Here is a 25,205-nt window from a genome sequence, read left to right as displayed (position 1 = left end):
TGTGCCTCATGGATAGCGCACTGAATATCTGCAATAGGTTAAATACTTAAATATGGACCATATTAAGTTGCTTCTACACGTTTGGAGGTTAAAAGTTATAGAAAAAAATAATCAGTAACAGCTATTGCCACTTCATGCAGAGGAAGATGCCTTATTGTTACTTCCAGGTTGATCCATTTATTTATCGATAGCCTACCCTTCCTTGTGTTCTTGCCTCTTTTTATTAGATCTGTTACCCTGCCCCATATCACAATTTTCTCCTATATTTTTTTTTAAATCAAGTTGTTTAAAATTTGTGTGTAAGCAGACTGAAATAACTGTAAGTGAAAGCTGATCGATACATCACAAGACCATATAGATCCTAATGCGTTGTATAAACTTTCTGGTCATGTTCAAAGAGTTTGCTATAAACCCCATTCTGATCCTACAGCTGTAACTGTACCCTTGGTACATACAGTATGTGTGCACCACAGCTATCACCCAAACCCCCGCTGCTCCCTCGGGCTGCCCCGACTGCTAACTGAGGTTAACTTATTTTTTAAACTTTTTAAAAAAACTTTCTCAGTTAAGCTTCTTCCGGAGCAGGCTGATGAGAATTTCCTTCTGTCTGGCCTCTTTTTCCTGTCTTTATGTCTTGTTTGCTATAGAGGGGTTTTTTGAGCTGTTTATTGTTACTGACAGAAGCTAATGAAAGCTCACCCATTGAATTAGTAAAATAGTTCCATGTCTGTGCTAGATCTTGCATTTATGTTAATTGGAAATTAGTACAACTCAATTCCTGGATTGTTTTTACATTACTAAGCTGTCATTGCTGCTTCTAATGAAGATTGAAGCTTTAAAAATCACAATTTGAAAATCACTGCCGTATACTAAACCTGTATAAAATGCTATTCAGTCAGTATCAAATGCCTTCAGAATTTGGGTTTGCTTCATGACTATTTTAATTCCTTTTAAATGCTAAAGGTAAAGCTAATCTCGCCCAGGTTATATTAGGCTAAAATACAGATATGTTTGTGTACTTGTGGATCTGTCACACATTTCATCTGAGTGTCTTAAAAAGGTATGTAAGTTAGATCTTTACATACATATTACAAAGCTTCATAAGAATTCAGCGACAACCACCAAATGTGTTTCTTTTTTGAATCGCCAGTGAAAAAAAGGTATCTTTCTGCTTCATCTGGCAAAATAACCACTCTTCATTCCTGTTATCTGGGGGATGGCTCAGCATGGCTGTTCAGTGCTGATACTTTTATATTCTATAGCTTCTGATACGTGTCTGTCTATAGCTGGAAGTGACACGAGCTGCATTAGGCTTCACCGCATGTACAGCAGCAAATATGCCTCTCGTGGTGTATTTATACAGCGTGGGCATGATCCTACATACATAATACTTGCAATTTTAGTTCTGGGGAGGTTTTTTCCTCACTTTGAAATCCAATTCGACTGATAGCAGCTGACTTATCTATTGGCTGTGGCTCTCCTGCTTTCTGCAGGGAAAATAACTTTCCGGTGAAGCAAAAGTGAAGGTGATTCAGTGGTGGTAAAAAGAAGAATCAGCAGCACAGCTTCTCTGTGCACTTGACCTGAGCTGTCTTGCCATGTAAGCAGAAAAAGAGAATCTATGGGAAAATTAACACTAAAGTGAGAGGTAATGCAGAATTTTGAGTTACTAGAGTGTGAAATGAAACTGTTAACAGTTCTCTCTTTTGCAGTAAGGGATGTGTGCCACCGACTAGAGGAATGCTGTAGAAGTGTAATGCTTTCCTAAGTCATATTTTGAAAAGTTTGAAAAGCTGTGAAGCCAGGAAATGTTCATAGCTAAGAGTCATGCCATTATGAAGTGGAGGATACTTGATGAAGAACTTTTGGGTAACAGCTTGACATGGTTACCTCCTACAAATGATCAGAACCACATGGATTTCACAACAGGTATCATTTGTCTTTAAGTCTCAAGTTTATAGTGAAGGCAACTTATTTCACAGAGTAATACCAATATTGTGCTGTGATTATTTTTTTTTTTTTTGCCTCAAAGGGTCAAAGAGGAAAGATTTCTGTTTTAGCTGTGATACTGACTTTGAGGATAAAAATGGTTTGTTCTTAAGTGTTGATGTAGGTGAGGCCGCGTATACCTGAAAACCTGCAGAGCAGGTTAAGTTGAAATGCAGGAGAGAAGGAACTGTACTGCAATGCACCCACACGTGTTAGGAGCAATTGCTATCCCATATATGCTATTTTTCATGTGATGTATCACATGCTGAGTCCTACTTAGCCATCCCTACAGCTTGCCTGTACAATTGAATCCACAGCAGTGACTCCATGGGGTCCTTTGTGGGCATGAGAGTCCTTCTGCCTGCTTCTGCTCCCAAGGAAGTCCCTGAATTCACCACAGCTGTGATGATGTGGTTATAGCAAAGCATCCCTTAGGGGATTTCTTTGCTGGGGCTCAATTGCTGCTGGTGCAAATCTGGTTAGCATTCTGCTTGTCATTGAACTTACTTTACATATATGTGTGTATATATATAAAATGAATTTCTATATATAAATAAATCAAGCAGTATGAAAAGGAAAAACCCAAAGCCTGTACTTAGTCTTTTCTTTCAACAGTTTTTTTTCTCTCTCTCTTTCTTTCCTTTCATATCTTAACTTAGAAATCCTTCCAAATTTAGCTCTAACATTAAGCATTTTTTATGGAAGAATGAAGTGAAATACGCTAGGTAAGGCATTACAGAAATCTAATCCAATATGTTTTTACCAACTTGATTGTTGTTCAGTTCTGTAGTTTTTGCTTTTACTTTGAAGTTGTGGAGTAACTTTTTTCTTCTGGTGCTGTCAGCAGTTATAGCAATGAGGGGCTTCAATAATGTGTTGTTTAAATAGAAGATCTGTATAAATATTATTGAATGCCAACATTGATTATAGAAAATTTAATGATTCATATATGGGTTTTATTGGGGGGATTTTCACATAAATTGCCACAATAAAAGTTTGTAACACAGTAAATGAGTGCTGGAAAAATAATAACTTTTGTAAGACAGAAGGGGTTATTAGGTATTTTTTTAATACTTAATAATAATTAAGTTATTAAGAAGTAAATTAAGAAAATAACTTTCCATCTGATGAGTAGATGCATATAAAAAGACAGACATCAGAATGCTTTTGCTGTCATGATATATTTTTCTGTAGTCCAGAGGTTAAGTTCTGTCCTAATTTAATAATTAACATATTCAGTTTTCTGACTTAAAATTGGCCTGCTTCTCAAATTTGAAATAAAATGGAAGCAATCAAAAAAGGTGCAATAACCAATCATTTAATCAGATACTAAAACTATATTTAAAGATATTTAATATTTATTTATTTATAAAATTGTATTTAAGTAGATTGATAAAAGTCTTTATTGGAAAAATGCTCTGCCTTAACATGAATTGAAGAGGATTAGGTTCTAATAAAACGAATTACTGTTTTCTGTTTGAGGGGGGAAAGTATTTTCCCCCAAGGTTTTGCTTTTAAAACTACCATCTTTCTTCCCAGATGCTCTCGAATACATTCTGCATTGTTTTAAAACAACTCTAATTTATAATACAATTATCTGTAAACTTCCTTTGTTTACTGAGGGATTTTTTCAGATTATCAAATCACTTTATATACAAATCTTCCTTTTCTTGGTGCATGCTGTGTCTCCATTGTGTGCCCGAGGCAGTGCCCCAAATGAAGCCGACTGACATCAATTATTGATGATTATTCTCTGCACGCTGGCAAGTGAAATTGAGTCTCCGGCCTCGATTCATGGTTCGTTTCCAACACAGGGTAATGAGAGCAGGTGCAGGGAGACACCGGAGGCCGTGCATTGATTTGCAGCGTACGCATAGACAAGTTACTTAAGAGTATATGGGACTGAGAAGAGAAAATGGTTGGAGCTGAAGTTGTCACGTGCTTCTAAAGAACTTGGTCAGTACGTTTTCCCGGTACCTGTACACCGAAATGAGAGGAGCTTAGTTCTCTCATTGTGGTGGTGATATTTCATTACGCTGGAGTTTCGGGATGCCCCTCCATCCCACTTCTCCGTCCCGCCGAAGTGTGGCCTGATGTGATATGCTCTGACTCCCTCAGACTTCACAAGCTAAAATTGTACTCTGTATTTCTCACGCACCAATAACTTTCCTTCAGTGGGTTTTTTTAAGTGTGAAATCAGGCAATCTAACATTAGAAATGTGCTTGTTGAGTCCCTCATGCTACTCCCTTTTGTGTCCGCCCTTTGCATGGGACTGGGCTGCTGGGGAAAAAGCACCTGAACAGAAACCAGCAACTGGGTTACAGCACAGGTTCAGGAGGGGTGGGGAAAGCTGAAAGGCAGAGGGTAAGCAAAAAAGTGGTGTTTCTTAATTTTGTAAATTAGCTTGCAACCTGAATCATCATGTTTTAACATTGCTACGTATAATTGTTGAGATTGTCTTTTTAAATGACTGCAGCCGTTGCAGCAACAACATCATTAGTAAAATCCTTACTGCTTATGAGGTTTAGAAGGAGGTGGCAATACTGCCTGAGCTACAAGACAGCTTAGAGACAGGAGAAAACTTTATTGTCCTATAGAGGAGAAGTAGCCTGCTTGTTTTTTTCTGGAGGACAAAGTGATCGGTGAGGATTTGGGTCCAGCCAGGTTTCCCCCACCACAAGTTCTTTCCAACGCTGGCAGCATCTCGCGGCTCCGGCTGCCTGGGCTTCCCTGCAGAGAGTTCACTCTTGGGAATTATTTTGGCAAGCTGTCTTCAGATTTTCTGAAGAACAGAGAAAAGAAGGGAAATAAAAATTTTCTTCAAAACCCAATGTGGAATTTCTTGTGAGAGAGCAAGCTGTGCAGGCATGTGAGGATTTTTCATGTTTGAAGCTGTCAGAATCTGTTGTTGGGAAGAAGGTTGGATGTGAATCCAGGAGCCCGATGCTTCTCTGCCAGGACTGCCCCTCCGTCCTCTGGATGCAGGAGTTCAAACGCCAAATGTAGCAGGGGGAAGTAAGAAGCATGCAAAAGAAGATGCATCTTCGAAGGACGAATCTGTGTGGTGAGAGCTTCCCTTGCTGGCAAAATCCTGAGTAAGCAGGTGGGGCTGGCAGCGTGCCCTGAAGGTTAATGTAGTCAGAGGAGGGGGCGAAGCCCTCCCTTCTGCCAGGGTTCTCAAGAAAGATGCTCTGAGAAGGCTTCTGGCCGCTGCCTCTCATTTCACCTTGGGTGCCAGGAGAAAGAAACGGTAGCTCGAAACGAGACAATGCAAGGCTAAAAAAAAATAATCAATGTATATAGTATCGGTGGCATTTAGAACCGCATCAGTTTCTCTGGTGGCCTCAGAGCCGCAGCAGGACCCGTGTTTCATTTCTTCTGCAGCTCAGCTGCCCCAGCGGGCTTGGAGGCTGCCGTCCGCCCTCCCAATCACCCGAGCTGCCCGCTGCAATAGCTGAGGTTTTATGGTGCCGCTGAGGCTATTCCTGGATGTCAAGTCTATATTGGAGAAATACTGCCGAATTTTTTTTAGCACTAATGCAGGAGAGGTCTAGCTGAGCACCGAGACAGTGATATTGTTAATTTTCCAGGCTGTTGCTATCTTACTCTCAGCTGTCCCTAGACATCCTCACCATTTTATGTTTCCTCTCTAATGGCGTGAGCCCGAATGTCATAATATCCAAAATCAAATGTACCAGAAAATATAATAAATTAGAGTCTGGCTAGCAGAGCAATTGAAGAATAAACTGAATTTTAAACAACACAAGATTACGTTATGAACTGATTGCTATGCACAAAATGCACCAGAGGAGTGCGACTTCATGTAGATTTACTATTGATGGCAGCATTTCCTAGATTGCTACTGGTAATAAAGAAATGAAAATGGTTTGAACTTTTGAGTTAGTACCACAAAATAATATTGCAGTGAAGGAGAAGTACCATTCTAGTTATGCTACAAAGTAATTCTGGAAGAAAAATTTTCTCAGTGCTTTAGTTATTTGTTTATTTAAGAGGTTTACACATATTTAGGAATTCTGGAGTTTATAAAGCCTCAAAGTGAATGCAGGGTTTGGCATGGAAAGAAGTAAATTTGTCCTCAACTCCTAATTCAGTTCCTCTATAAGAAATTGCTTAGCGAATGTATCAGTAGAATAGATTCCTCTCAATTCAGAAAACTGAGTTTAAGGACATTTGGTGAACTTAAGGAATTCTCAGGTTGTTTGCCAGGTCAGTTTTACAGCAGATAGTCTGTATATTTTATTTGAATAATTTACTTGTATTTTTTATTTCGTTAAAAACAGGTAACGCACATGCATGAGACATTTTAAACAATAACCCTCTAGCTGTGATGCTAGTAGAGATGTAGGGAGATGGTAAAAGAAGTTCTGGTTTTGTGAGATAGAAGTTAGCTCATCTGAGCCCTGGAAGCTGAGCATCCGTGTTCTCCTGATCTGTTGAAACGTGAAAGGAGACAGTGCTAGTGAAAGCCACCCTCAAGGTTGCTCTTAGCACCAGAAACTATGGGAAAGGCTGTGAAATGCAAATAGTGAATAGCAGGTGTTTGCTAAAAGATAAGAAATGTTGTTTGAGCTGCTGGGTTGAAGAATCTGAGCGGGCTTGTCTCAAACCAGGACAGGGCTGTATGAAAGTGGATCCTGTGCGGGGACACTGGTGTTGAGGTAGTCGAGCTGCTCCTGTGCAGAGAAACATGAAAAACGGTGTTGACTGTACTTTATTTTCTATTCATTCTAATTTTGACAATGCAAAGGAAATTTTGGAAGGATGAGATTTTTGGCGGCAATAATTCAAGCTCAAGGCAAGACTCTGCCACTTCCAAAATTATGTTCTGCAGTGAAATACCAGTGAATGGAAGGACTGTTCAGTGGGTACTAGTCGAACATAAGCTGTCTTTGGTGGCAGGAGGGGCAGGAGAGAAAAAACCCCAATATTACTGCACTGAAAGAATCTAATTTTGTAGTGATAAGCAGCATGATTTGTTTAAGTGAATACTTCTAAGTTTAAAAGTTTAAGTTGTATTTAAACATGAAATGGTATTGTTTATTTTCATTATTCTTGTAAAATTTAAATAAGGTTCTCTACCAGGAATGCTAATGAAATACATTAGGTTTTGAAACTAATTTTATAAGCTGGTGAAAAAAGGTAGTTCTTGTGAATTAAATACTTGAATATATACAGTAAGCTTTAGCATTATTAAACTAATTCAAAATGCTGTAAATCCCTTGATTTAAATTACTTCACTGTGTCACGACCTAATGGAATCAGAAATTAATCTAGAAGATGCAATTAATAAACTGCTTACATCCCCCATGTAATATTTAAAACAAATTATTTTTCTGTGTGTATTTTGATCACTTAATAACTTATCTCCTGACATCCATTCTGTGTCTTCGCAGAAGTGGGCTCAGGGATCACCGGGAGGCAGGAGGGAAGATGCCCGGCTGCCTGGGGAGAGGGTAAGGGCCAGTTTCATAAACAAGCCACAGACCACCACAGCTCTTGTTCTTCAAATTTGTGTAGCAGAAAACTTGGGAGAATTGTGTTAAAAAGGGAAAAGTAATCTTCCTGTCAATAGGGGAAAATAGGCAGCATTTAACCCATTTAAAAAGAAACAAACTTGAGCAGTACAGGAATTCCTACAGGCAGGTTTTGAGGAAGGTCATCTTCACGATCTGATATTTCTGCTCTTCAGTGGCAAGTTCTGATATTCTGTGAAAAAGTCAGAGCTCTTCTGTGCTACTGAGGGGCTCCCTGTTCCTTTTCCCCTGTCCTCCATCCCAGATGACTTTCGGTGAGTTACACAAACACCGTTTATCTTTGAAAGCTTTCCCCAGCAGGACGTGACATTTGTAACAAATACTTGTATGATTAAGCCTTTCTTTAGCAGTGGTCAGTCTCTTTTCTAATGCTTGTTACCTAGTTATCCTAGCATGTGAAATCAGTGTACTATGGATGTGCTCTTAGTGCAGGCAAGACCACTTGGGAAACCTCGAGCACAGCTGTTAGGGAGGAGTGTGATGGGCAAATGGAGTTCTTTCAAGGAGTCGTGGAGCATTGTTTTCTTTCAAAATATATTAGTGGCATGGAAGAAGGTGAACGTTTCTGATAAAGTTTATTGCAATAGTAAATGTTAGAAAAAAGTCAGCAATATTGAGCAGTCCAGATTGTTTTGGAAGCTGCAGGCAGTTGAATGATATATTACAATTTAAGCAATATATTTTCTATAACATTTAGAAGCAGAAAATCTAAACCGTTTTCACAGGGTGAATGCATCCTGGAAACATGCAGCAGTTATCATGATTAATCCTTGGAAAACAGCTCCATGTTCAGTCGTGCGGGAAGATGCCTAAGAATTCTTCGAAGAAGGATACGTAAGGGAGTATTAACAAGGAACCCAAAGGTGCTGTTGCTGGGAAATGGGGCACAGGCAGTACCTGGCACCTGCCAGTTTCTGATGTGAATGCTCTTAAAGAGTTAACACATGTAAACTGGGAAGACTTTTTTTTTTTTTTTTTTAAAAAAGAGTTACAGAAATTATTAGAGGCTGCTTTATGATATTTATTCAAGAACCCTTCTTTCCTCATGTAATCGGTAAATAAACCATAGTGCATAAAAGTAATGGGAGGTTTCATCATTTTAAAGAGATGTTTACATATCTGGTGACATCGCTGACAGGCAGCTAATACAGCTAGGTAGGCTTGGTAATGGTTTGCTACAGACTAAGTAAATATCATAAACAGTTAAGGATGGGAAACCCTCAGGAACAATAAACATGGCCAGCTAATACCAGTAAGTAGAGATTTCACTGTTGGATGCAAAATTGCAGAAATGTGTATTTAATGTGTACACGCAAACTAATCATTTCAGCTGGACACATCGTACAGCGGTGCTGTTGGGATCAGCACTTAATGGTACAATTTCTATTAAGGAATGCTTTTCCTGGAGTAGGTGGGCAGGGAGCCAATGCTATGTAAAGTCACTGATGTCAGCCCAGCCCTGCTGATAGCGGGGAGAGGTGGGACCAGAGAGCCTGAGGCTGATGTACAAGGCAGCCCCATCCATCCATCCATCCATCCATCCATCCATCCATCCATCCATCCATCCATCCATCCATCCATCCATCCTTCCTTGTGTGCCACTGCTGCTGTGTGTTGGACCGCTGAGGTTCATTTTATGGTATATTGTTCAGTCCTTTAAGGAAAATCTTTTAGTCTAGCAGTCAGCTTTCCAGTGGAGACTCTGCTATGCTTGAAGAATCTCATCAGTCTGTTATTTTAAATTATGTATGCCCCAAAGCAGGTATAAATGAACACTCCTAGTGTGTCCATTAGACAGGGAGATGGACAGCTCATAAATTCAGATGTTGCTCTGTTTCATGTTCAGTCAAATAGACTTTGATGGTTGTAATGTAGCAGCACAAAGGCATTTTGAGTTCTGTGAATGCAAGGAGGAATATTAATTCAGTTCGGCTTTATCCCTGAAAAGTCCAATGAAAAAAATGAGGAAGAGCCTTTCACATATTTCGTTATGTTCTTTTCCCACCTTGGTAAAAGCTGCTTCTCTTCAGCTTTAATAAAAGATGTAGTAGCTGAAAGGAAGCTCTTCCCACGTGAAGGAAAAGGGTGAGAAATTGCAAAATGAGTTTACAAGATCATCAACAGAAGTATTTCATGGGGCTTACAGAGGATTCCTTTGTATGAAAGTGGGAGAACTACTGAGTCCCTCCATGAGACAATAGTTTGTTTGAAGTGGCATACCAATAAAATTGCTTCTTTCCTCTTAGCTTTTCTGTGTTTTTGAAGAGGGCATGGAAAAAGCCCATCAAAAGAGTTCATAAAGGTTAAGACCTTTATGGTTGTCCGTAACTTTGAGGTTCTTGGGTAAAGACATTAAGTAAGTGGAGCGTACTGTGACTGTATCACGGGCAGTACGTTGTTCTGTCACACCTTACAAAGTTAAAATGTGATGAGTTCAAAATATGTTTCCTCGTATTTATGCACAACATGGAACAGCACAATTGCTCAACTAACTAAACAGGACATTTTCAATTATAAGGTGCCATTACCTTTGTGTGTTCTTGTCATTTATGAAATCAGCAGGTGGTTAATTAAATTGCTCCTTTGGACTCTTCTGAAGTCTGTGTATTAATTATATTTTAGTGGTGGTGTGCACATTTCTCAACTTTTTAATGAGGGTAAAAGTTGTTTACCTCTTCCTTCGGAAATACATCTTTTTTTTCTTGAGGTTAGTGTAATATGGGGTTTTGCGGTGAGTTTTTCTTTCTTTCCAATAAGTCTCATTATTCAGCTGCTCATAGCAATCATTTGGCATGCTTAGTTGAAATAAAATCTTAAAATCTTAATTTTCCTGCTGCAAAGGCACTGCAAAAACTGCGGACTTTGTGCGTTAAAGCCTGTGTTGATGGAGGGAATAGGTTCATGACTCAGGAGGAGAACATGCTTCCTTCGGCCATTCAAGTCTTTTGAAGGCATGGCTCCTGAAGGCAGTTTTGGGGCCCAAACCCAGAATTTCAGTTCAGCCCATTGGCTGAGCAGGCAGATCCTGGCTGTCACAGAATCACAGAATGGTTTGGGTTGGAAGGGACCTTAAAGATCATCTAGTTCATGACAGGCCATGGGCAGGGACACCTCCCACTAGACCAGGCTGCTCAAAGCCCCATCCAGCCTGGCCTTGAACACTTCCAGGGATGGGGCATCCACAGCTTCCCTGGGCAACCTGTTCCAGTGCCTCACCACCCTCACAGTAAAGAATTTCTTCCTGATATCCAATCTAAATCTCCCCTCTTTCAGTTTGAGGCCGTTACCCTGTGTCCTATCATAACACTCCCTGATAAAGTCCCTCCCCATCCTTCCTGTAGGTCCCCTTTAGGTACTGCTGCTATAAGGTCTCCCTGGAGCCTTCTCTTCTCCTGGCTGAACAACTCCAACTCTCTCAGCCTGTCCCCACAGCAGAGGTGCTCCAGCCCTCTCATCATCTTTGTGGGCCTCCACTGGACCCGTTCCAACAGGTCCATGTCCTTCTTGTGCTGAGGACTCCTGAGCTGGATGCACTACTCCAGATGGGGTCTCACCAGAGCAGAGTAGAGGGGCAGTCCACCTCCACTGGCAGTGAGAGCAGTGCGGGTGCTTGGGGGTTTGGAGGGAACCTTGCAGCGGCGGGGCTGGGCTGGGGAACAGCTTTCATGCTCTGCTTTTACCCCTTTCCTTTGCCATGTGGCGTTTCACCACGCTGTTTCACAGTACAGCTAAGATCCCCACGATAAAAATCTTGGTATCTTAGCAAATGCCATTTCTAGCCATGACTTACTTTGAATTAATGACAGTTGTGTGCTAGAGGAAGCCCATGTAGGTGTTGTTGACAGAGGTGTGTTGACAGAGGAACGCTGTAGCCAGGATTGATTTATATTGGTTCTCCAGATGAAATGGTGTATTACAGGCAAATGCTCAAACACCTCTAGTCTAGCATAAACAGTATCGACGTCGTCATTTTAGTGCTGTTGGAAATGTCTCTAGCAGAGGTCAAAAGTTTCCATAGAGCTCTCTGGGTCTTTGAAATACCATTGCAGGTTTTATTTCATGGGAAGGAGCAGAATGGGCCTCGCTTCCAATTAGACAATTTAACTGCTCTGGTGGCCTCACCAGGGGTGATGTCTTGTCTAGGCCATGCAGCTGTCCTATGAACCAGAAGGACATTGGTCCTCTTCGTTACGCTGTTTATCCAAGCGTGTTTGTTTAAGACCATGCCAAGCCAAAAAGAGTCAAGAAAAACAGTTTTGGTACTTTTTCAGACGGGTAATTTACTTCGCAATCGTCATGTTTTCTCAAGTGGAGGGTGGTATAAAGACCACCCTGAAGTTTTCTGAAGCATCCACTGAGACCTCAAACTGAACCCTTGGCCACTGGAGCATACTCGTCTCCTGCTGATTTATGGTGGTGTTTGTAGGTTTAGGGTTTTTATTTCGTCCGCTTCATGGAACTAAGTAAGCAAAAGGAGAGGACGATGTCTTGAGGGATATGGTGGTTATCGCATTTAGCTGGCTGTAGACTCTCCTGCATGTCATTTGTATTACGTCCAGTATAATGGAAAAATAATACTTAAGTATTCAATTTGAAAGTGGAGTTATTGAAGTCCAATATACTGGACTTTATAAAAGCTGCTGTGGAAGACAGTGGTTTGTGAGTCTGCAAATATGCAGTACATCTAGTACTTGAAAAGACAGGAAGTTAGCTAATTTGAAAGAAAAACAGAATACTCTTTTTTTTTCTTCATTTTTAATTGACAAAAGCAGAGTAATTTCAGGATGTAAAACTGACTTCCTGCACTGAATACTCCTCTAGTATTGAGATACTGAATTATAAAACTACACAGAAATTGAGACTTTTTCAGAAAGTATGTGCAGTTTTGAGAACACTTTCAACATTGCATTTTAATTTCCTTTTTTAAAAAAACAGAGTTTTCTGAAATAGAGGGAGGGGAGGAAAGAAAAATAACATTATATAATTGAATCCGTTGTTTTTCTTGCAAACATTGATTTGCTTTACGTAACATTCATAGCACATGGAGAGAGCATGACAGAAATTTGAAATGTCCTGTCTGTGTTGTAAAGCCACTATAATATACGTGGAGTTATTGTAAGTGTTCCTGCGCGTGTGATACCCGCACATGCTCCCCGGGCGTGCTTACAAAACTGTGGTGCGCTAGGTGTAGTAGCCCCGTTTCATTATGCATTCATGAGAAATTGCTGGCGACATTTTAGCCTGCGGTTAATTTTAATGTTAGGTTTTTAGGATTTGAAAAGGACACGGTGTAAGAGAGCGCCCGCGGATCTTTTACGCTGGCTTCTGCTCTGGTTAGTATTTACCGAGCCGCAGCTCTCGGGGCTTCCCTCCTATTCGTCCGAGGTTGGGTGATGAGATGAATTTACTGCTTTAAGTAAATCAAACCCCGAGAGCTGCTTAGTGGTTATAGGAGGGGCTGGCCCTGTTTTAATTACCCACCAGTGAATTAATTTGTGTATACCGGCATGCCGACAACCTTTTTCCTTGAAGTTCCCTGTTGTCATGTGATATCCCCTCCTCCGGGAGAACAACAGTATATTGTTTCTTCTTTTCCTTTATGTTGGGCAGGTACGCTGTGCTCCCTCCTTTCCGCCGCTGGGATGGAAGGGTAAGAAACATAGACTAAAAAGGTGATGATGGGAATGGGCTGTCGTGCTCTGTGTTGCAGGTTTTGTAACAGATCCTCGGTGCCGGCTGCTGAGGAATTGTACCTGGCTGTTTCCAGGGCTCCGCTCGGCATTTTAAAGATGCTCTTCTTCGGAGGCTGGGCACCGAGTGCTTAATTGCAGGTTAGACCTCGTGATGAGAATTACAAACAAGAAACGAAGGGAATGCTTTCTGTTCGGCTTGTTTCAGATGCATGGGGTATTCTAACCCGAAGTGGAAAGTGAGTCTCTCTTGAATTAGCTTGTTTGTGCTTCTTGTTTAATTTTATTTTTTTTTTTATTTTTGCATTTCTCTTTCTGAGGCTTTTTTCCTAAATTATGTGGTTCTCTGATATGTTGTATTTAACAGGTTGATGCTTTGCGAAATGATGTGATCAGGAATCTAAATTTCACTTGCATGAATACAAAGGCTCTTTCTGGTGATTTGCATCTATGTATATGAATTTTTAAAGATTTAAAATTTATAGCTTTGCTCAGTTGTAAAATTCAAGTTTAAAAACACATTTCATGAATTACTTTGAGATTTCTGACATCTTTGTAGTCAGAAGGTGAGAAAGAAGTGAAATAAAATGAAACACACTGATATAAGCAGAGGTCAGCGTACGTTCTGGCTGAAATTAAACCAACGTCCTCCTTTCTCACAGCTATTTGTATTATGTATAAATGCATGAGATGTGTATCGAGAGGGTGGCTGGGAAATAAGCTCTTAAATGCGAAAGCTCTTTGGTCTCCTAGGATACGTATGTAGAAATACTTGTACAGTTATCCATAAGGTTTTCCAATAGGCATCCTAGAAACCCTGGTAAACTTCCAGGTAGCCTTTATAACCACCTTGCAAAAAAAAGGCTTCTCATTTCGTTGTGCAGTGCATGCAGACTTTAAGTAATACAAGTCCTCTGCTTAAGACTTTTTTTAAAAAACAAAAAGGGATGATATATTTCTAAAAAACAGAACGAGAAACACAAGATCATTCATGCATTTTTTCCTTTTTTTTGCTAAATCTGTTTGCTTTCAGGAGTTCTTGGTAGAAAAACAAACGTTAAGGTCTCTCATTTGTAAGTATTCTGAAGTAACTGTACTTCAGATTTTCAAGTGGAAGTGTCTGTCCCAGAAGAATAGTTCCTGTTTCACTGTTTTTTCAGGATTTGGGGAGGGGAAGGAGGGAGAGAGAAAAATGTGAGAGCAAGTAAGATGTCAGGTCTGGCTCTTACGAGGTTTTTTAATTGAAGATTTGAAATTGTTGGTGTGGTTCAGCAGTTTTGTTTGTGTAATTTTCTTACCCTAAGCGTGCTGTGTACCAATGGTTACAATAATTATTTGGGACAGGGTTTTATAGCTAGTTCATCGCATGCTTTGAGCCCCAGTTTGCAGCTAAATAGGAATCTCTGAGCCGAAGTGTCCCCTTGGTTGCATTCACAAGTCTGAAGGGAGTTGGGATGGCAGTGGATAACGTGGGTTTCCAGCCAGCTGGAGCCCCAGCAGATGAGTTGTTCTCCAGATGCAGCATCGAAAAAAAAATAATAATCCATCTTCTATTGCATATGGGAAAGGTGCAGTGGTTTACTTTCATGTACTTGGTGAAAAAAACCCAAGACTCCTGGTAAACCCTTTAAGCTTTATATTTACTTCCATTTAGGAGTCAGGATTGGCTGAAGCTAAAGCATCACAGTATGCTTTAACAACAAAATAAGTATCAGGTCAAAATTTAACCTTATTGAAACTTCATGTTCAGTGAAACCAGTCTGTATGGACAAGCAGTAAATCCGAGTTCATATATTTCCAGTTCTGAAGTTTGTAAAGGGAAATGTATGCAAATGACTCCTTTTAGCTAAAGTATGCTATATTATTGTAGTAGCTTTCTAGTGTAACTTAATCTGTTCTGTGAAAGGTTTTACTTTTCCTGTCTTAAAATTGTTCAGCTAGGATGGCCTTTTCAGGACTCTTTCCTTTTCCTTATATGTTTTCTTTGCATTCACTCGATATATGGAAGCAGACTAGTTGCCTGGGATTTTATTTATTGTTTCTGTGTTCTAATCCCATATGACTGATAATAAGAGACAGTGTTGCTTGTAGTTGAGTCTGCTGTTTTTAAAGTAAGATGTCTCCTTTGAATGAAAATCTCATCATGTTCTTGACTGTGCTTCTGATTTTCAGCTGGAAGACAGAAAGGACAGGATGAAGGCTTTTAATTACCCTGTTTGCCAACCTCTTGGTTCATTAAATTGGAATTACTATCTTTTTAACTCTCAAAACCAATGAAAATCAAGGCTGCTTTTTATTGCAGTATTAAAATGTTCTTTACAGAAATGTGAAAAGTTGTTTTTCTGACCCAAATGTCTGTGTCTAGCTGGAAACTAAGAACTATAGAGCAGACTATTTTTTTGTGGGGGTTCCCTCATACTTCTCTATATTACAAACTTGATGCAGAAGGGACCATTTTCAGGATAAAGTGTGCATTCGGGGTATTCCTTAGCTTTTTAGTGACTGTGCCAGGTGAAGATAACTTGTAGCATAGTCTCTTGGACCCATTAGATCCTGTTCCTGTGAGCCGCTGGACTGCTCTGAACTTGATAGTAAGTTTGAGTCATTTCTTACGAGATCTGGATTTTATGAACCAGCGGCTTGCGGGTGAGCTTCTGACTAATTCCTCGAATCCCCATTGTTGCTGATAGGAGCAGAGAAGCTTGGAAATGTTATTTCCAAGTACTCCATCGTATGCTAGTGCCATTGCATCAAGCTAACCTTGCCTTATCAACACAGCTGCTGCTGCTTCTCTACCAAGGGTAGGCAAGTGTCTACAGCAGTGATGGACCTTGTGTAGTATTTCTGGGGTCTCAGTGTCTTGGTGCACCGCACTGCTCCCTTTTTATGAAAAGGAGATATATGCCATGGGAATGTGAGTCTTTATCTCACAGAGACAGCATAATCTTTTGGGTTCATTCGCACGGCTCTCAGCGCAGTAGGAGTGTTGTCTGTGGTGGTTTCTGGCTCTTGGACAATATAGCAATTAAAAAAAGAAAAGATTATAAAGTTTAAAAATGTTTCGTCTAAGTATCTGGCATAAAACATGTGAAAGTGTTTAGCATGGGTTAGGAGTGAAAAAAAAAAAGTATGGAAATAAATGAGAGTTTGAATTTTTTATGTCTGTGAACCAAACCTAACTTGTTGAGAAGTGCTTGGTTTGGGAAAATGAGCATTGTGGTTAGGGAGTGCAAAGAAGATGGGCGCTCCTGAGGCTGAATCGTCTGCCTCTTAAAGACCTTTTTCCAAAAGCAATGCTAATGAAGTAATATCCTTCAAAGCAAGACTGGTATTTTAAGAGCTGGCTCTTAAGGGTTGAATACATAGAATAAATGAGGAAGTGAAAATTGTATCATCCCCCACAGAATCTCAAATGCAAAATTTCAGCCTGCTGAGAAGAGATTGGACAGAGAGGAGGAGGAGGAGAAGGTTGGCTCCTTCCCAACGTAGCATGCTTCTGTCAGCCTCTGTTGCTGGAGCCATTTTGACCACGGGTACAGAAAAGTGGTGCCTGAAGTTAGGAATCTGAACGTCCTACCTGGTGGGGCTCCTCAGCGCATCGCTCCTTTCCCACTCTTCCCAAAATGTGGTGAACCAGAATTCCCTACTGGTGTGAGTAAATGTCTTCTGTATGTTTTGAAAATTCAAGATTAAGTATCTGAGAACTGAAATGCATTTTTCTGTCGTAATTCTAGGCCTTTGTTTTTTTAACAGCTCGGCTTTTGTTCGCTAGATGAGTGTAGCAGTTGGAGCCCTGATGCCTCCCCACCCCACCAAACTTCTCCTAACCCTTGCCCTTGTATGCTTGTAGGACAAGAAGCCTTCTCTGAGCACTTAACCCTCTTGTACTTTTATTGGACAATTCTATTCTAGTTAATTTTTTTATAGTTATAGAAATACATCTGCTATATGTAATTTCTGCATACGGCTGCCAGTTTGGTGTTTTACATAGGTGCCACCACTTAAGTGTCTTTAGTGTCTTTTTTTTTCTTTGATTTTATTTTAATTTGTACTACTCGCTTAGAAGATAACGATTTTCATTTGTCTGCCTTTGTTAGGAATCTTATTTTTTTAAGCAGAGAACCAGATTACCGAGGAAAGTGGCCAGAAATGCTGTTAACAGCAGTTCAGCGCTCACTCCTCCACATTATTCATTCTGCAAGGGGGAAGCAGGAGATTGCTGCTTAATATTTAGCCCCTGTCACTCATTTGAGAACACACATCAGGACCTGTTGGCTTACTGTGTGTTACTGTGCATCTTTGCTAATGTTTTCACTTGAATCTTGAAGGACTTTTTCAACAGTGCTTTAACTGAAGTAATTTCTAAGAGCGCAAACAGGATTCAAGGGGGGACACTGCAGAAGCCAAACTTTGCACCTCGAGCAGATCAGTAACTGCACTGTAAAGGCCTCCCTATCTAATAGGTGCTGAAATTCTATTTTTCAAATATACGTATGTATGTGTAGATTTAACATGCAGTCAGCCAAGCTAATTAATAGGGAAAGTAATTGAAATAACCAGCTGGCAAGCATGGTTAGGGGGACAGAGAAATGTTTTAGGAAAAATTTCGGGGGTGTTTTTTGTTGGTTGTTGGGTTTTTTTCTTCAACGGATGTTGTCTCCACTCTTTCTTGGTGGCTGTGGAATTACAAGGGCTGAAGCGGAGAATACATGATTCCTACAGCTGTACTAAAACACAGTGCCGTCTTTGCTTCCATGTTCTTTGTCTCTGTCAAATCCGTATAACCAGACTTGACTTTACATAGTCAACTCAACGTCCACTTCCCTCTCTGAATCCTGTCTGGGGGCCCCAGATCAAGTACTAGTCTACTGTGTATGTAAAGACCTCTTTACATACAAAATATTTAAATTTTTTTTTATTTAAGATAATATTTGTATATTTAAGACTACAGCTTCTAGATCTAACATGTTCTTGTTATGTAAATTCTGATGGTGTGTGGAGCCATTTATTTTCAGTATTTGTGCACAGAGTACATCTCTCTGAGGTATGGTACAGGTACATAGTGACAGTGTAAGCAGAAGATCTCAATGTAAAGTTTTTATTTTCCTACAAGCATCCTACAAAATAATATGGAGGCATTTTGTATAAACACAAAAGAGCATGAGGACAGGTTGCGCTCTGCCTTTCCTGTGTGCTCAATGCTGGGTCAGGCAGCTGGCTCTGAAAATAACCGTTTTACACGGATCAGAAGGAAAGTGCTCCCTGGAAATTAGGTGGAAAGTAAGTTATGTAGAGCAGCAAAGCGAAATGTCTTCAGCAGAGTTAACAGGGAGAGGCGCAGCCATCACCCTGAAGTGTTAGGAATCAAAGAACTTGCCTTTATTGTGGAGTTAATTCGAGTGTCAGCTAGCGGATGGCATCCTAACGTCATTCCCAGACTCAGGCATGGCAGTGCTTTTGGGACCAGTTACCTTCTTGCCAAGGGGTGTCTGGAGCCAGCACAGCCTTCCCAGTTCCCTGGTCGCACTGGGCTGCAGACCAAGTGGGGTGGTTTTGCAGGTGAACCCATCACTCTGTGTGTGGTACCCTCTACTCGCGAGCAGGTCATGTCTCCTGGCTAATTTGGCCTGCATGTAGGTAGCCCGAGTTAAACACTCTTTTGACTATGGGCTTGAGAAGGCTTTTATTTTCTTCTTCTTTTTTTTTTTTTTTTTTTTTTTTTTTTTTGGAGAGTCCTGATGTGGTGATATTTGTTTTCATTCATTAGTGAGAAAATAAGCAGTCTCTAGGCTGGGCAGACCGGTTTAGGGGATTGCCGTAGCTCTCCAAGTGATGCTTCTGAGCTGCTGGGCTGCTGGTTGGCAGGTTGAGGCTAGAGGCTGAAGCTGCAAACCTTCTGTCTAGACCATCCCCTGCACTCTTTCTCCTGTACTTTCAGGTTTCTTCCTCTGGGCGTAGGTTGTCATGGGTTCCTCGCAGCTGATGGGTGCTCGCTCCTGCAGAGGAGAGGAAGGACAGCACGTGGCTTATCATTTATCTGAGTCGTCTCTAAAGCCTGTCATCTTGGCTCCATCGCACACAGGTCTTAGAAATCCTTGTTTTGAGAGAGATTGTTCTTTTTTTTGTTAGCTTAGTAGGGGGTAGCTTCATTTTTTTTTCATGATGTGGCTGAGTTAAAAAACTGCTTAGTAACAGCATGGTTTACCTTTCAAAATAGCTTTCCACCGTCACTCGGGTTGTAGTTGATGGGGGAAACCAGCTGTAACACGTTAATGCAAGGTGGCATACGCCCGAAGGAAGACATGGGGCTGGTGGTTTTCCCTGAAAATAGTTAGTTCTGCAATTGAACTACCCAGAAAGTTCTTTTATGCTTCTTTCCACCCCCAGCTTCTCTCTGTCATCAAAGCCATTTTGTGATTAATCCAAGTGTTGTCTCCCTGAATTTTCTCCATGCACACCCGTAGGGATGGGGGCTGGTTATACAAAAGAGCAGAAAAAGGGAACATAGCTCACTGCTTCCTTCTTTATTTTCTTTGAATCGCTCCAGCTCTTTAAAACTTGAATTAATCAAATCAAATTGTCTCTGTGCATATCCAGGAACCAGCTACGTTTAATCTAGTTAAGTGTTTTCTGTTCATCCACAAAAGTCCCCGTTTCAGGGCAAAGTGCGCAGGGGAGGGCTTTCCAGAAGGTTTAGCATCTTGATGGACAGCTTTCTGCTGCCTTCATCTCTCCAAACAGAAAGGGTGGCACATATGGCAAGGGCTGGTGGACAGATTGCGCTGCGGAAAATAACCATGGCGGAGAAGCAAATGTTTTACTCTTTCTTGCCTTTTTCCTCTGCTCCATCAGTGAGAAGAAAGCCCCGCTAATAGTCTCTTTGCGGTGGATTTTTGACTGTCGAGGTACTTTTTTTGCTCACACTGGATATAAAAGCCCACCTGTTAGAGCAGCGGTAATGAGATACTGCTTTTGTTATGCTCTTTGCTCTAGGAAGGAAATCTAGTTTTGACTCTACCAGCAGGTAAGTGGGGGTTGTTTTCACTTTCATTTCCCTTTGCTTCTTTTTATTTATTTTTTTTTGCTGCTGCAAAATCCCCAAAGGGTTTTAGGAGCTTGAAGGAGGTTTTGTGAAGCTTTTTTTTTATACATTTGGGCTTAAAAGCTGCGAACCTGCTCCATTGTTGGGAGAACTGGGAGCATCTCAAGCCCACAAGCGCTTGTCCCACACTTGAGGGTTCTTGCAGTGGGGTGGCTTCTGAAACGGAGCAGGGTTAGCCCCCAGAAACAGGCTCTTCTCTTTCCGCTCAGTAGAAAATTGAATGTACCCACAGAAAATAGATCTTCTCGCAGATTGTAAAGGCGGACACCCTCTCTCTTGTGAAACAGGATGACAGAGAAGGGCAAACACTTGTGAGTGAGACTTCAGGTAAGGTGGGCAGCTGTGGCTGCCGTGCCTGTGGAGGAGGAGGTGCAAGTTCAAGTCCTTTTCTCCTCCAGGCGTGTTCAGGCTCCCTGGAGGCCAGGAGGACGGCTCAGCCATCCAAACCTGGGCAGCTCTTGTTTAGCTTGGCTCGTGCATTTTACCTCTTCCTTTTGCAGTGTTCCTCTTGTGCAGTAGGAATATGCAAAGTTTCATCTGTAGATGTGTCGTTGTTAAAGATTCATACTCTTGTCTCCTTTTCTTCTATTCTGAGATGATTTATCTGATGTAGCTCAGCATTTGCTGTAAAGAATGGGTATTTCGTTGCAGACACCTCCATAGGGCCAAAATCCTCATCTTCCTTGTCTTATTCAAGACCCAATTTGACTAAAGTAAAGCTATTTTAATCTCCTGGTCCCAAAATAGAAGCTATTCCGTTTGTGCTTTAGAAAATGGCTGCAGGATGACCTTCGCGTGTTTGAGCAAAACCTTCTGGCCGCTTGTTTAATCTCCGGGCACCGCGTCCATCTCTTTCCTCCACTCATCCCCTGGTGTCGAGCATCCCTGGGTTTGAGGTGCTGGTTTGGGGAGGTGGCTGTCGTCCATCTTCACTCCTGTGGTGGGATGGTCTTGTGCTTTCCCTCTGTTTCCCCGCTCTTTAAATGTTTTCCTTCCCTGCTGTGGTGGTTGCTTGGACCCCCTGCACCTCCACGCCGCAGAGAGGGCAGGCATTTCTCCTCCCCGTTCCCCCACCTGGCAGCATCTCCCGCCACGACGCTCTACTGCGGGGGCCCTTAACGGCGCGGAGGTAATTAAAGCCCTAGCCCCCCGTTGCCATGGAAACGCAGCACTCCACAAATACCAAACACAACTTAACGGTCCTACTAATTTTCCCTAACACTGCTTTTTTGCCAGATTTAAACAGGGTTTTGTTTCGCAACCCAGAAAAATATCCAGGAATACCCAGAGAGGGGAGCACGCGTGCACATCTTTTTTAGGATGGTGTCCCCTGAGGTGGGGAAGGAAAAGCATCGCCTGGGACCTGTTGCCTTTGCAGCGATGATGCCATGTCAACATCTGGTGCAGGGCTGACACCTTGGCTGTGTGGGCATTGCTTTGATGGAGCGAAAAACCCAAACACAGCAGCGAAGAAATAATCAGTGGAGAGATGGTTTTACTGCGAGCCCAACCTTTCCTGGTTGGGGTTCAGTGGAACAAAGTCACCACTCAGGCACGATTTTATTTAGTTTGAATTATAAAAATTCCATTCGTTGTGCTGAACAACTTAAAAAAATGTGGCAAGGGGTTGCTCGTTGGTAAAAAAAATAGGTGTATTGGATAATTGCAGTGACAGTGTGGCTGCAGCATTAGCAGAAATCTGTCCCAGTCTAATTGCTGTGCTCTGCGCATCTCTTGTAGGTTTTTTCCTGACTTTGAACTGCCAGATGACATCTTTTGACAACACTTTCAGTTGTTTGCATTTTCAAAAGAGGAAGAGTCTAACAGGATTACTGTCTCATAAACTTGGACTACAATCGAATTGGGGTTTGGTATTTGAAGACAGTGCAGCCCTCAGATATCGGTATAATTAACATGGATATTGTAAAGTCAATACCAGTTGCTAGTTCTGCTTCACTTGTTTGCTGTATGGCCTTAATATTAAAGCAGAGATTGTATCTAATGAGCTAGGTCACGCTTATTGGAAGATGTGGAATAACACTTTTCCCCTCTAGTGCTGTGTGCCACCTATTTATTCTCATCATGTTTTTTATTACAGTTTCTGCTATCTTTTATTCTTCCACTCGAGCGAGGGTCTGCTTTGAAAACAGTTATGAGTCATCAGCCTGACGCTGTAATTCCTGTGAAGGATACTGGACTGGGAACTAAGAACTCATTTTTAATCGGTTATGGTGTGTTTTTGTAAGCAAAGGATGTAACCACACTAGTTTCTTTCTCCTGGGGCTTGTGTTGATCCACTCCTGGCTGCTAAGAGATGCTGTTCAGAGCCCTGGTGTTTGAACAAGGCAGGGAATTTAGACATCTTGAGATCCTTCCGAGCCATTTGGGGTGCTCAGGTGCCATGGAGAGCAACTTCAGAAATCCTGTGACATTTTTAGATGAAGCCAGAGTGATGGCTGCACTGTTGTTCAGAGTTATCGATCAATATGTAAGAGCAGTTGTGTTGCCTTGCCAAGTACAGATATGACCAAAAAGGGCTGCCTGCCTTCAGGGTCATCCGAAGCCTTCGCCATAGCTGTTATTCCCTTCCATACCCTTCCCTTCCCCAGGGATAAGAAAGGGATATGCTGAGGCATCCTTGTGCTGGCAACAGGCAGCAAAATTTTGAGCCTCATGGGATAAGAAGAAGCTGCCAGCAGCCGGTGGCATCGAACCCACAGGAAATACCGGTGGGCATTTTCTCACCTGCAGTTCGTTTAAAGCGCGCAGTATAAATTAGGCATTAATTCAGTGGTTAGATACATCTCAGTGAGAAGATGTCCATTCTAGCATGGAGCGTTGTTAGCCACAGAACTGGGAGATCCGCATCCCAGCGGTTTTGGCATACAGGGAACACTGGGGTCCAGCAGAGGAACCGGGGCATCACTCACCAAAGGCCTTTGCTTCTGGTTGAGGAAATGGCATACGTTAGTAAACAAAATAGGAAATTGTGGTATATTAAAGATAATTTTTAGAGAGATTGGTTGCTAAGACAGATATTTTCCTTAGTTATTTGCTTCTGGGGTATAGTCAGATTTTTTTGTGAAAATTTGAACAGTCAGTTAATGGGCTCTAAATCGCCAGGATTTTAATAAGAGAATTTAGAAATAGATTACTTAAATCTCTGAGAGCATTCATGGCAAAATACATACTTCCATTAACTTCGAACTGAAACTAGCATTAATCGTTTGTGACTTCTGTAAAAAAAAGACAACCATAGTAAAAGGGCTAAGTTACTGCTACAATTCCAGTTTGCTTGTGGTTTGTTTTTTGGTTTGTTTTTTTTTTTTATAGTGCCCATTCAGACAGAAGGAATAAACATCATGAAATCTGATGTAGGTATAAAGCCTGACATCTTATGCTTTTGTAAAAATGTGTAAAGCTTCTCCAAAGAATGTTAGTTGAATCAATAAGTCAGAACTAGAGGAGGCCTAAGGATAAGGCTGTCCTTTTCAGTCTAAAATCGCTCTCATGCACACTCCACTTAAAAAATTAAAATAAAAATAAAAGTTTGCACAGTTGGATGGCCAGTCTTGCCCAGTTCCCAAGTGGATTGTGATTTAAAACTGAAAGCAGGGCACCACCTGCACTGTTCGGCTGTTGTAATGAAGTCCCGGGAGAATTATTTCCTAGGGAATTATATGACTTGAATAACAGGCCTGGCTGGCTCTTCTACCCTCTTTATATTTTTTATAATTTTGACTGGTTTTCGTGTTTGCAGCTTTCCTGAGCTGATACCGTCCTGTGGAGCTGGTGATCTGCAGTGATAGGAGATACAGGGTATCTATAATATCAGGTATTATAAATGGCAGTGCTCTGGTATTGTGGATTTCACGGGTGCAGTGCTTTACATCAGTGAAGTTGAGACCCTGCCTGCCATCGCAGTTGTGACTCAGACCACAAATACTGTGTTTGTGGACTTTGTAAATCGGTTGATATTTTGCCCTGGGAATAGCCTGTAAAAAGTCTTGCAATTGGTAATCAGGCAGCTGTGGTACATAATCAATACAAATCCTGGTGACTGATTCCTCAGTCATGGAACAGGCTTGCCCCGAATGCAGCACGGCAGTGAAGGAAGCAAATCACGTCAAGGGAGGTGATTCTCCCTGTCTGCTCCGCTCTGGTGAGACCCCATCTGTAGTACTGCAGCCAGCTCTGGAGTCCTCAGCACAAGAAGGACATGGACCTCTTGGAGCAGGTCCAGAGGAGGGCCGTAAAGACGATGAGAGGGCTGGAGAACCTCTGCTGTGAGGACAGGCTGAGAGAGTAGGGGCTGTTCAGCCTGGAGAAGAGAAGGCTCCAGGGAGACCTTATAGCAGCTTTCCAGTACCTAAAGGGGACCTACAGGAAGGGTGAGGAGGGACTTTTTGCAAGGGCATTTAGTGATAGGACGAGGGGTTATGGCTTCAAACTGGAGCAGGGTAGATTTAGATTAGCTATTAGGAAGAAATTCTTTCCTGTGAGGGTGGTGAGGCACTGGAACAGGTTGCCCAGAGAAGCTGTGGATGCCCCATCCCTGGAAGTGTTCAAGGCCAGGCTGGATGGGGCTTTGAGCAGCCTGGTCTAGTGGGAGGTGTCCCTGCCCATGGCAGGGGTGTGGGAACTAGATGGTCTTTAAGGTCCCTTCCAATCTAAAGCATACTATAATCCTATGAAATCTCGATGGGTTTTTTTTGAGTTTTGGGTTTGGTTTTGTGGTTTGTTTTTTTTTTTTTTTTTTTAAACATAATGTTTTAATCCACTATCTATATCTCCCACAGCTCTGCTGGCAGAGAGTTGCGGAAGGGTGGTCACATCAGCTGCAGAAAAGGTGGTGGGGTTAGTTTATA

The 25,205-nt window shown here is 41.6% G+C and overlaps 1 protein-coding gene across 6 annotated transcripts in view; it reads left to right on the top strand.

Moving 5' to 3' along the window:
* The window catches only part of LNX2 (ligand of numb-protein X 2), a 61,626-nt gene that overhangs the window by 5,383 nt on the left and 31,038 nt on the right, over nt 1–25,205 (top strand). The window contains exon 2 of one of the 6 annotated variants that reach the window (XM_063331795.1): nt 1,713–1,929. The exons of 1 other annotated variant lie outside the window; for it this stretch is intronic. The gene's annotated coding sequence lies outside the window, so the exon portion shown is untranslated. Of the gene's footprint in view, nt 1–1,712; nt 1,930–12,955; nt 13,196–13,273; nt 13,475–16,743; nt 16,887–25,205 lie in introns of those variants that run through there. 4 more of the 6 variants (XM_063331804.1, XM_063331821.1, XM_063331831.1 and 1 more) reach the window with 4 other exon arrangements.

Source organism: Chroicocephalus ridibundus, chromosome 1, assembly GCF_963924245.1.
Source record: "Chroicocephalus ridibundus chromosome 1, bChrRid1.1, whole genome shotgun sequence".
NCBI classification, from domain to species: Eukaryota; Metazoa; Chordata; class Aves; order Charadriiformes; family Laridae; genus Chroicocephalus; species Chroicocephalus ridibundus.
This window is presented reverse-complemented; position numbering and strand designations above follow the sequence as displayed.